This window comes from Emys orbicularis, chromosome 7 (genome assembly GCF_028017835.1).
Source record: "Emys orbicularis isolate rEmyOrb1 chromosome 7, rEmyOrb1.hap1, whole genome shotgun sequence".
NCBI lineage: Eukaryota > Metazoa > Chordata > Testudines > Emydidae > Emys > Emys orbicularis.
Genome location: NC_088689.1, coordinates 5391933 through 5405068, shown reverse-complemented (window position 1 = coordinate 5405068; position 13136 = coordinate 5391933). Strand labels below are relative to the sequence as shown.

Here is a 13136-nt window from a genome sequence, read left to right as displayed (position 1 = left end):
AGATGGCTTTTAACTATAGATCTTCCATTTTCCCCCACTCCCCCACTTCAGAAAACACTGCTCTAAGGAATCCAATATGAACACATTGCTGCAGCAAACAGAATTAGGGCAAATGCCTAAGTACTTAGGTGATTTTAAGCTGGTGGGAGACCCTGTCTGGCAGCTGCTTGAATGACGTCCAAGTGGTTTAGCACATCTGTGTGCAAAATACTTAAGGAAAGTTTTCTTAACTTTTTCTACCTGTAACCTAGTCATTTGGACTCCATAAAGTGTGAGCCAACTTTCCAAGAAGGGGTGGGGGGGAAGGCAAATCTAGCCCTTTTCCCCCTTCACCCCCCACCCCCGCCTCTAATTTTTCTTGGCTCTGTCTTAGAAACCAGCAGATAAAAATAAAGTCCCAAAACTAACAAGCTAATCTTGGCAAAGGGCAATATTTAACTTTTTTTTTCATTCCTGTAAAGACTTTATTGGAAAATGCTGCAAAAAGCATAAAGGAGGAAAGGAAAGAAACTGAGTGTTTGTTTGAGGAAGAAATCGGTGCAGATGGCAACGAGGCCAAGTTCAATCCTTGTGTAACTTCACTGACTTTAATGAAGCTACCCCAGGGTTGAATCTGGCTAGCTCTGCATAGTTACACCATATGCTCTCTCCTTCGCCTCCGTGCACTGTTCTTCTCGCCACCTGCCTTAGGGCTGCCTGTCCTAAATTTTTGAAGGAATATCCTGATTTGTCACTTTTGCAGAACTTCTAAAATTGACCAGCTTATCCGTTCTGCACGTCCCATATGCTGGGGGCTAGGTATATCCCTCAAGGACAGATTAGAGGAGACTCCAGGCTGGCCCTTCTCCCCAGCGGCACATGCAGCATTTGGCTTGGTATCCCTGCAGCTGCTCCATAGCAGACACAAAAAGGGTCCCAGAGGGAGATGAGACAGCTCCGGGCTGTAGTAACTCTACCAGATTGCTGCATCAGTATCCAAAGGGACAGCAGGGAAGAGTGGACACTGTTCCTAGGCAAGGTGTTGGATATGGGAGAGGAGGGTGAGGTGGCACTGCTGTCTGTGGTTATAGCCTCTTTGTTCTAAACTTCACTGTGCAGTCCTCTGTGTGCACACTGTCGTGCTTTTTGATTGGGGCAGGGGAGTGTGTGCGTGTGAGATGGCTTATTTATCACGGGGGGACTGGCAGTTAAAACGATTCAGGAAGTCGTGTTGGAAGCTTTAAGTTGAGACTGTATGTTCTACAGTCATTAGTCGAATCCATCAGGTTTTCCGTTCAAGTTGCGCTGGCTGTATCTCTCTCTTTTTAAGAGTTAGACGCGAACACATGAGTCCAAACCCCGTGCTTATGTGGAACGCTTTCGCTTCCGGTGTCTCTGCCATTCGTATATTGCAGTGGTGGGGTAAAGTCACCTGTATTCTGAATCTATCTTCTAGGAATCAAAAATATCTCCGTCTATATTCAATTGTTTGGCTGAGATCACAAAAGATGCCCCAGAAATAATGTTCTATAAATAATTTGCTTGATAGATGGAACCAATTAAACAATTGGAGAAGGTTGTTGTTTTGTTACTAAACAATTGAAAAGGGGCCCAGGCCCAAATCCAAAACACTCTCTCTAATAAGGATCCTGAACTGTTGATCTGGCCCTAAACTTTATGGCTCAGGACCCATTTTACTAAGAAAATTTGTGTTTAATATTGGGTAACTTATTAAAATCTAAAATTAGGAAAAGTGTTTAATGCTCCCTGTATTTACAGAGATCTTTCCACACTGCGCCGCAGTATGCGGTATCCTAAACTTCTCCCCTCTCTCCGCATGCCCGTACCAGACAACTTCCAGTCTCCTACCAGAATATCACAGCAAATGGCTCTGTTCGGTATAGAATCACTAATACCATTATCTGGCTTTGCTGATCAAAATATTGCTGCTGTAGCTCAGGTCCCAGACTCCAAAGCTGTGAGATGAAGGTACTGTTAGTTTTTACTGCTGGAGATGGTCTGTCCTGCTTACTTAGTTCCAACCGCTGTAAAGTGTTATGCTTTCTTTTAAATGTCTCCTTCCCTGGCTTTGGTTAGATGCTTTTTCCACTTTCATCGCTTATCTCCTCTAGGATTTTATACCTAATAGAGCTTGTCTACTTGGGAAAATTGACTGCCATAACTGTAGTGGAATAATTATTCTGCTATAGCATTGCCTGGGTAAACAAGTCCTATATTCTGATGGGGGCAGTGTACATGGTGGGGCCTTTTAGGAGAACACCTGTGAAAGAAATGAACGTTTTGTGTGGCCCATATAACTATGCCAGGAAGAAAAAACCCAACACCAAACTTATCTACCCAGTTGTCTTTCTAGACGGTGCCCCTCCTGTGATGGGGGTGTACAACTTCCAACAGTGGCTTGGTGGTAATCCTGACCTGCGAATGACTCCCGAGGGCATTCTCCACCAAAAAATTAAAATATTGTGTGCAGAATTTTTAAAACTGGGCAAATTTTATTTGCCAAAGTAACACTACATAATCATACCCGTTTCAATTATTTGGTACTTTCTGCCAGCTATTTTGAAATAAATTATGTCTGAACTCCCTCCCCCCATATATAATATAATATAATTATAATATTATCTATATACACAAACACACTGAGGAATAGAGTTAAAGAAACCCCTATGACAACCCAGTTCCTGTTTCGTGTGTGTGTGTGTGTGTGTGTGTGACTCCTCCTGCAACTGTTTCCAAAGATGCTGAAGGGGTTACCTTTTTAAAAAAAAGTTCCAAGTTTATTAAGTCGCCACGATGCTGGATCGGAGACACCAAAGTTACTGCTTGCTCAGTATGGGTAAGCACCAAGATCCAACTCTTAATGTGGAAACTAGTGACCTTTTTAATGGCACCCATTGTGTATATACTACCAGATACCTTGCAGAAAATGTGCATGGGGTCAATCGGTGGTCCACAAGCAGGTTTCAGGGGGTCTGCCAAGCAGGGCCAGTGTTAGATTCACTGGGGACTAAGGCAGAAAGCGGAATCCCCACTGCATGGGGCTGAAGCCTGGGGCCCTGAGCACCTCCACCCGGGGCTGAAACCAAAGCCGGAGCAATGTAGTTTCGTGGGGGCTCCTGGTGTGGGGGCCCAGGCAGTTGTCCTGCTTACTACCCCCTAAGGCCGGCCCTGGCTTTTATATGCAGAAAAACAGTTGTGACACAGGTGGGCTGTGGAGTTTTTCTAGCATGTTCAGGGAGGCCTCAGAAAGGGGAAAAGGTTGAGAACACCTGGATTAAATGACAGTTGTATCCAGTAGGGCCAGTGAGACCCCTAAAATAGCAACACTACCAGCTACTTCCAGTAAAAATCCTGTTTAGAGAGTGCTCACTGACCATTTCTGTTTGGCTTCTCTTGAAAGATTTTACTGCTCAGCTTTATATTAATTCTTATAGTTGGAATCTGTAAACACTTGGTACGTGATGATCATAAAAGGGCATTATGAAAACCATGCGTGGTATGGATTAAAAGAGCTGACACATTTTATAGGCCTGATAGCAAAATACTTTGGCAAAGATCAGGGTTCTCACATTTCCATATCCAGACAACCTTGTGTCCTGTTGATGGCTTAAATGATTGGCCATTGCAGACCATAGTATGTTAGCTATTGCATCACCGCAGAGGAAGAACTGGCTTGGTACTACTGGCCTGCATTGTTCTCTAGGAGACTTGAGGTCAGTAGTAGGTCTCTCTGTCGCTGAGAGCTGCAGAGGTAACTATGCTCTCCTGCTTGGGCTGGGGGACAGGTTGGGGATATGTCGTTTAGCAGCCAGCCATCTGTTTGAAAGAGTGGTACAGACACGCTCTGATGAGACTATTACCCAGTCCCTGGAGGGTGACTTCACCCCACCCTCACCTCAGTATCCCAGGATGGATTGTAAAGCTGAGCCCTATGGAGAGAACAGGCATCCTCAGGATTTTAACCAGGAACGGACACAAGATGAAAATAACCTCACAGGCAAGCAAACTCTGCACTGCTGTTCTGAACTATGCATCCTGCTATGGGGGGGGGCCTGCAGGCTGGGATCAAAGGAGTTTGTGAAGGTGGAAACAATGTCTTGGTTCATCAAGCAGATTCTGAGTTTCTTTCCCCCTGCTTGCCAGTTGTTAGTGATTTAGCAGTGGTGTTCTCCTGCATTTGACAAACTAGATTAAGTGGGGCTACAGAGGTGAAGAATTTAAACTGAATGGTTGGACAGTCAACCTGTGATTCTCATGAGGCGCTAGGGCCTGTGTGGCAAGTCCAGATCTAAACCTGTGCGCATGGACGCTGGAATTATACACCATTGCCGATCCAGTCTAATAAATAGTGCATTCTCTGTGCAAAGTTACTTATCTTGCTGTTGGTTTCAAATCATTTTACACTCCCTCAGATCTTAAATTTTCAGCGTGCTACAGTTTTTTGCACAGACTATGCACGACTGCTCGGTAGAAGCTGTTATGGGGTGGGGAGTATCCGAGGCTTTGGCATCTGGGGAGGGAACCATTGGGTCTTTTGACATACAGGAAGAAGGCATGTAAGCTGGCTGTGGCTTTTACTACCGAGAAAGCATCTCCGGCTCTGGTTCTGGGAACGGGCTGCCTCGCCTCTTTAGCCCCCCCTTGTAAATGTTACTGAGGGAAATATTTCTTACATAGCCTCTTGTGGAGGAGTCCCAGAGTACAAACAATGGGCCCAGGCCTGCAAGGTGCTGAGTACTCTTTTTCTCTCCCGTTGAAGTCAAAAAGTTGAATCCACTTGGCCTTCTGCAGGCTGGATGTAAATGAAACATGTCTTGAAATGCATCCACTTCTGGGTTGGAGGGCAGCAGCTGATTCTCTACGCAACAGTAGAGGGAGGAGGAAATTTTTGTCCAAGGACATAGAGATGTGGGATCCATCACCCTCATTAGAGGTCCCATAGCACTTTTTTTTTTTTTTTTTTTTTAAACAGGCCTGTTTTAAGTCTCCTCTTTTTATCAACTTCTTGTATTGCGCCAATCGCTGTACTAAGGGCTTGTCTGCACAGTGCAGCAAAGTGCACCAGAGGGTGTGATTTGTAAAGCATTGTGAATTTGGTATCTTTTTAGCAGGCAAGTTAGGGCACCACATGTTAGAATTCTTTACAAATCGTACCCCACTAGCGCTCTGTGCCAGGACTGTATGCACAAGCCCTAAGATGGATCCGCATGAAAACAACTACTTAGGGCTTGGCTTACGGTATCTACCTTAGAAGGATGAACTACCAGGTTTCAAACCTGTGATTGGAGGAAGTCCAGGTGTTGCATATCCAAGGCTTAACTGTTGTAGCCATATCTGACTTCTGGATCTGGAGTTAAGGAAGAGGCCTCTAAATGCTGCTTCATGAAGTGACACTTCTTTCAATTCAGTTGGCAAAGCTCCTCCTCTGGAATCTGTCTTCTGGCTAAAATGTCCATGAATAATATGTGGGTGTTTGCCAATGTACATCATAACCTGGAGCAGCCCTGTTGTGTTTGTATCCAGCACGGATGGTTGTCATAATGGCTACCATTCCTGCCACTGGACCCAAGATTGTGTTGGACTTTTGTTTTTAACTCAAAATTTCCGGTCTGGAGAAATACAAAGTGGACGTGGGTCTCTGCTTTATCTGACTCCCTGTCCATCCCTACCTCCCCCAGAACTGGTAATTTCTATTGTTTGTTAAATTTGCCAAAATACTTTAAGAAAGAAAAGTCGTTCCTGTACAGAGCTGTGCTGTTCATGATCTAAAGGAAGTCACTGTCCAGAAAAATCCACTACTGTCATCCTATGGCTGACACCAAGAACTGTAAAAATACTACCCCTGTCTGATCAAATCACTACTTTCCCACGCAGATTGCGCCCTCAAAATTATTCATAATTTGCACATGTAGGTGCATGTATAAATGTTGTATCAGTGGTGACTTGCGATTCTGGTTAGAGAACCCATATTTTCTCAGTTAACAGTTGTGCCTTGTGATCTGATGGCTTTTACTCATGTGAGGTAGCCTGACTGATGGCAAAATCAGTCCCGCCCTGACTGTATAGAGGCCTTTTAGGAAGTCATGGTGTGGGGAAGCATGTATTGATGCTCTGTAAATTTGATTACTTCTGTGTCCCAGGCTTTTATCTGCACTAAACTTGCTTAAACAGAACTACTTGTTTTGAAGTAAATATGGTGTAGCTTGAGTAAATATTGTACTTTTTTTTTTTCTACTATTCTTGTAACTTTCCTACCAAAGCACAGTCCTGCAGTAGCCTCTAATATCTGAGAGGCTACCAAGTTTCTGATATTGACTAGATTGTAAGCAGGGTGACCAGATGTCCTGATTTTCTAGGGACAGTCCTGATTTTTGGGCCTTTCTGATATAGGTGCCAATTACCCCCCCCCACCCCGTCCTGATTTTTCACACTTGCTGTCTGGTCACCCTAATTGTAAGTGACTTTGTTTGTTTGTTTTGTGATCTCATCCTAGTCCCCTGTGGCTATTGCTTCATGTTAGAAAACTACCATGGAATTAGGCACATGTCCGCACAGTTGATGGACACTCTTCCAGGAGAGCCTTGAGCTGGGTTAGTGGAGGTTACTTTCAGTCAGGATAGAGTTGGCACACTGTGTGTGTGGGCCTAGGATTAGAATAGCAGGCAGTGTTGCAAATCTGGTCTGAGGTACATGGCATTAAATTTTGCATAGCACTTACCTGCACTGGACTTCATAGATTCCAAGGCCAGAAGGGACCCCTGTAATAATCTAATCTAACCTCCTGTATAACAGAGGCCATAGAACTTCCCCAAAATAATGCCTAGAACAGATCTTTTAGAAAACCATCTTGATTTAAAGTGGTCAGTGATGGAGAATCGACCCTGATTCTTGGTAAGCAGTTCCAATGATTGATTACTCTCACCATTAAAAATTTACACCTTATTTCCAGTCTGAATATGTCTAGCTTCAGTGTATAGCCATTGGATTGTTTTATACTGTTCTCCGCTAGACTGAAGAGCCTATTAACTATATTTGTTCCTCATGTATGTACTTATAGACTAATCAAGTCGTCCGTCCCGTTCCCGCCCCCCCCCTCCCCCCCAATCATCATCTTTGTGTTAGACCAGGGGTCAGCAACCTTTCAGAAGTGGTGTGCCGAGTCTTCATTTATACACTAAAATAACAGGAGTACTTGTGGCACCTTAGAGACTAACAAATTTATTAGAGCATAAGCTTTCGTGGGCTACAACCCACTTCTTCGGATGCATACACTCTAATTTAAGGTTTCACGTGCCGGTAATACATTTTAACATTTTTTTTTAAAAGATGTCTCTCTAAGCCTATAATGTATAACTAAACTACAGTTGTATGTAAAGTAAACAAGGTTTTTAAAATGTTTAAGAAGCTTCATTTAAAATTAAATTAAAATGTAGAAATCAGTTTAGTGCAGTGGTTCTTAACCTGGGGTGCATGCACCCCTTGGGGGGGGGGGTGCAAGACATGAGATTTGATTTTTTTTTTTTTAAGCAGGTAAATCAAAAACACAAATTAAGCACAGGCACATAAGTACAACTACTTTTGTTTCATCAAACCTATGTATTAACATTATACATGTTTTAACGATTACTGTAATATATGAAGTTTTTAAGCGAATTGTAGTGTAATTTTTTTATAAGGGTTGCAGAGCGCTGGGACCAGGCCAGGAGCAGAGCCCTGGTCTGGTTGCCGGTACACTGGTCTGGCTGCCGGTACCCCTGGCTGGCAGGAGGGCTGAGCAGGGCTGGAGGCACGGACTCTGCCTGGCAGGGGGCCAGGCAGCTGGAACCCCAGACCAGTAGCGAGGTGAGTGGGGCTGGTGGCTGGGACCCTAGCTGGCAGCAGGCTGAGCGGGGCCGGTGGCCGGGACCCTAGCTGGCAAGGGGCTGGCAGCCGGAACTTCAGACCGGCAGTGGGCTGAGCCGCTCATCCTGCTGCTGGTCTGGGGTTCCATCCGCCGGCTCCTGTCAGCCGGGGACCCAGCCGCCGGCCCCACTCAGCCGCTGCCGGCAGGGGGTTCAGTTCACTCAGGCCGGCAGCGGGCTGAGCGGGGCCGGTGGCTGGGACCCCGGCTGACAGTAGCATGCCAGTAAAAATCGGCTTGCGTGCCACAGGTTGCCGACCCCGTGTTAGACTGAGCTCCTTGCGTCTACGTAACCTATTATAAGGCAAGTTTTCTAAATCTTTAATTGTTCTCATGGTTTCTCTCTCTCTCTCTCTCTCTCTCTCTCTCTCTCGCTCTCTCAACCCTATCCAATTTATCAGCATCCTTCTTCAATTGTGGATGCCTGAACTGGACATAGCATTCCAGCAGTGGTTACACCATTGCCAAATACAGAGCCTCTCTGCTCCTATTTGAGATTTCCCCATTTATGCATCCCGGGATCGCATTGGCTTTGTTGGCTCCACTGTTGCACTGGGAGTGAGTGTTAAGCTGATTATCCAGCAGGACCCCCAAATCTTTTTCAGAGTCACTGCTTCCCAGGATAGTTGCCCATCCTGTGAATATGGCCTACATTCTTTGATCATAGTTGTATGCATTTACATTTAGGCATATTAAAACAGTGTGCTTGTGCCCAGTCCAGATCACTCTGAATGAGTGATCTGTTTTCAGTATTTACCACTTCCCCTGATATTTTATTATCTGCAAACTTTATCTGTGGTGTGTGGTTTTGTTTTTTTTTTTAATTTATTTTATTAATGACTTGCACAAAACCATAAAATGTTTAAATAGCATAGGGCCAAGAACCAATCACTGCAGGACCCCAGTAGAAACACATCCGCATGAGGCCTATTACCCTTTTACAATTACATTTTGAGACCTATCAGTCAGCTTTTAATGCATTTTAATGTGTGCCATGTTTTATCTTTCTAGATTGTTAATAAAAATAAAAATGTCATGGAATAGTACCAAGTCCAGTACCTTACAGGAATAAATACATTCCGTCAACACTGTTACTTTTATCAACCAAACTTGTAAGTTCATCAAAAAATATCAAGTTAGTTTTAGTTTAACAAAATCTATTTTCCATAAACCCATGTTGATTCTCACTAATTTATATTATGCTCCTTTAATTCTTTATTAATAGAGTCCCACATAGTCACTCCATTATCTTGCCTGGGACCAGTGTCAGACTGACAGGCCTATAATTATTCAGGTCATCCCATTTACTCCTTTTTTAAAAAATTTGGCACAATATTAGCTTTCTTCCAGTCTTCTGGAACTTCTCCACTGTTCCAGGACTTATTGAAAATTAAGATTAATGGTCCAGTGAGCTCCTCATCCTTTTAAAACTCTTATGCTGATTTTAAATAATGTCTAACTTCAACTGCTGCTGTTTTAACCCTCCTTCCCCCCACCCCCAAGATACTAATGGAATGGAAGGAGTGTCATCATATGGTACGACTACATCAGCCTCCCCTCCCCCCCAATACAGAAGTACTTATTGAATATCTTTTTTACTTTGTTCTTATCGGAAATACTGCAATTTCTGCCGGTAATGAAGCAGTACCATTGTTGAGGGTCTTTTTGTTGTTGTTCTACTTAAAAACAAAAAACCTCCCTTCTTATTGTCCTTAACTCTGATGGTGATAGATATCTGTGTCCCTTTGCTTTCCTTATCAAAGTTCCTAACTTCTGATTTATATTCATTACTATTAACTTCCCTTTTTTCCCCTCATTAGTTATATATATTTTTATAGATGCCTTTACTTCCCCTCTAAACTAGGTTGTTGTGTGTGTGGTTTTTTTGTTTTTGTTTTTTAAACCAGTAGGGTCACCGCCGCCTTCCTCAAGTGTGGGATTGTGGTTGTTACAGCATCTAGTAAAGTGTTGTTAAATAATTCCCAATTATCATTCACATTTTTCTGATTTAAATTCTTCCTCCCAGATGATTTGACTCTTAACGGCTTTCAGTTTTGTGACAATGCCCCTTTTAAAGCTGTGTGTGTGTGTGTGTGTGTGTGTGTGTGTGTGTGTGTGTGTGTAAAATAAATCTATATATTGTGACAAAGTTCCTCCTCTATCTTGGTGGGTCCTGTGCTTATTGGCGAATTTTCTTGCCTCAGAGATTCACCATGTGGGTTGGGGAACAGCCCAGAGACCTTCCCCTCTGGAAGAACCCACAATCCAGGTCAATTGGGAGGTTTGGGGGGAACCCAGGCCCGCCCTCTACTCCGGGTTCCAGCCCAGGGCCCTGTGGACTGCAGCTGTCTATAGTGCCTCCTGTAACAGCTGCATGACAGCTACAACTCCCTGGGCTACTTCCCCATGGCCTCCTCCAAACACCTTCCTTATTCTCACCACAGGACCTTCCTCCTGGTGTCTGATAACGCTTGTGCTCCTCAGTCCTCCAGCAGCACACCCTCTCAGCTCCTTGCACCTCTTGCTCCCAGCTCCTCACACTCCCACCACAAACTGAAGTGAGCTCCTTTTAAAACCCAGGTGCCCTAATTAGCCTGCCTTAATTGATTCTAGAAGCGTCTTCTTAATTGGCTCCAGGTGTCCTAATTAGCTTGCCTGCCTTAACTGGTTCTAGCAGGTTCCTGATTACTCTAGTGCAGCCCCTGCTCTGGTCACTCAGGGAACAGAAAACTACTCATTCAGTGACCGGTATATTTGCCCTCTACCAGACTCCTGTACCCCACTGGTCTGGGTCTGTCACAGTATATAAATAAAAACCATATAATCACTGGTCTGAACTCTGTTCTGTTCTGATCACATTTATAAATTTGCAGTCATGATCACTTATACCTATGTTACCGTTAACTTTCAGTTCTCTGGTCAGTTCCTCTAGATCTGTCAAGACAGGTCTAGTATAGAATTCCCCCATGTTGGCTGCAACACTTTTCCTAACTTAAAAAAAAAAAGTGTCCTATCTAATATTTAGACATTCCAAGGATGTGTTAATACTTACACTGGAGGTCTCGTGTTGCATGTCTTTCAAATTGAAGTCCCCTATGATCACACAGCTTTTTGCCCTACATATTGATAGGCACATCAGGAGTCAATCATCCTGTTCTTGATGATACTCCACTCATTGCTTTTGTGAGCAGAAAATTCACTGGCAAGAAAACGAAATCTTTTAAAAAAAAATATACTGAAAAATTGCTCCGGGACTCTGTATATGTGTGTGTACTCTGTGTGAGTAGTTTAGCTGGACACACTTAAGGAATTTTATTCTGAACCTCTTAAACCTGGGCCAAAGAGAGGCAATCAGTATTGTTTCAGGAAAAGCCTGGACTAATGGCATTTGAATGAGGCACTAGGTACCTGCCAGAAAAAAGGAAAGGGAAATTTTTAGGCCTAACTTTGTCTGTAGAATCAATTTACATACTAAACAAAGATGGATGTGCAGGCACTGTAAGAACCATGCTGATCGTGATCCTCCTGGTTGTAATGATTTAAATAATTAAATATTCCATTGATTACCTGGTTTGGTGGATAGGGCATTGAACTGGGACTCGAGGTCCCAGATGCTATCTCGATCCTGCCACTGACCCATTGTATGACCTTGGGAGAGTTCTTTTGCCTCACTTTCCCACCTCACCTTTTGCCTGTCTTGTTTCTTTAGATTACACCAGGAATCCCCGCTACATAGAGTGCTTAACCCATTAGGACTCCAATCTATTGCAGCTTTGTCAAATGTTTCATATGGCTAGTGCAGCAGTTCTCAAACTGTGGGTCAAGACCCCAAAGTGGGTCGCGACCCCATTTTAAGGAGTCTCCAGGGCTGGCATTAGACTTGCTAGGAACAAAGCGGAAGCCAGAGCCCCACTGCCCAGGGCTGAAGCCGAAGACAGAGGGCTTCCGCCCTGGGTAGTGGGGCTCAGGTTACAGGCCCTCCAACCTGTGGCTGAAGCCCTTTGGCTTTGTCCTCTTTCCCCCCCCCCCCCCCGACCTCCCCGGGTCATGTAGTAATTTTTGTTGTCAGAAGGGGGTCGTGGTGCAATGAAGTTTGAGAATCCCTGGTTTAGTGTGTCTAAACAAGGTGATCCTTGATGCTTTGTTTAGAAGGAGATCTACATCAAAAGGATAGCATCCTTCTCTTTTTTTCTGTTTTTTAAATTAAAACGGGAACTGTTGGCTTAAAATTGCCTTCATAGCCTTTCTCTCTGCAGTGGGGTGTGTGTGTGTGTGTGTGTGTGTGTGTGTGTGTGTGTGTGTGGCCTTTCTGTGTCTGTCTGTTCGGCGGTGGCGTGGCCCTGTGCGCTTTGTCGATGTTGCAGTTGAGTGATGAATTAAGGAGATTCTTGCGTCTCCTGCAGCTCGCTACATGGCAGAGAGCTCTCCCTCCATCCCTGGCGGTGGAACTCTCCTGTCTTGTAGTTTGGCTTGAAAACATATGATTTGCATTATTCAGAAAACCAAAAGAAACCAATCAGAGGGATGCTGGTGTGTTTGGGGGTGGGGGGCAGGGAGGGAGGGAATGTGCAGGAATAGGGAAGAAATATCTCCTGATAGTTGAAAAGTCCAGCATGGAGAAGATGAAATAATTAAAGCATTTCATGCTAGCTTGCAAACTTCTTTAAAAAATAAACAAACATTGGAAGGGAGAGAGAATCAGACTGTGTAAAGATTTCCGCTGTTCATCTCGTACAAGGCAGTATGTGGAGTTCTGCATCTCTTATAATTGGAGGGTTCTTGTGGGTTTTTTGTTTTTTTGCACGACTGTGCAAAATGCTTGGAAAAGGCTGGCGGGGGGGGGGGGGGGAGGCTGTGTTAATAAGAATCTGGCTCTGTAACTTTTCTTCTGTTTCAAGTAAACAGTCTCTCTCTCTCTGTGTGTGTGCCCTCCCCTCGCTCTCTCCCTTCCTCCACCCCTTCCCTTACTCAGTTCTGCTCATGTGTTTCTATTTAAGGGCTGCAGTGCACATGAATATGATTGGCATCCGCAGCCCCCTCTTGACTTGCAGCTCAAGCCTTCAAGAGTGGAGAAGGAGCTGAGCCTCCGAGGGGAGAACTGTTTATTTTTTCTTTTTGTTTCCTGGGGGGGGAATAGCTCTGCTGTGGATTTATGCTGCTTCTACCCGGGATTTTTCTATCTGAATGGGGACAAGGATTGTGGCAACCATGTTGGGAAGAGGTTTATTTTCAGAAT

General features: G+C 44.3%; 1 protein-coding gene across 4 annotated transcripts in view; it reads left to right on the top strand.

The window, feature by feature from the left end:
• SH3PXD2A (SH3 and PX domains 2A) overlaps nt 1-13136 on the top strand; it is a 372422-nt gene that overhangs the window by 270517 nt on the left and 88769 nt on the right. The window lies entirely within an intron of this gene.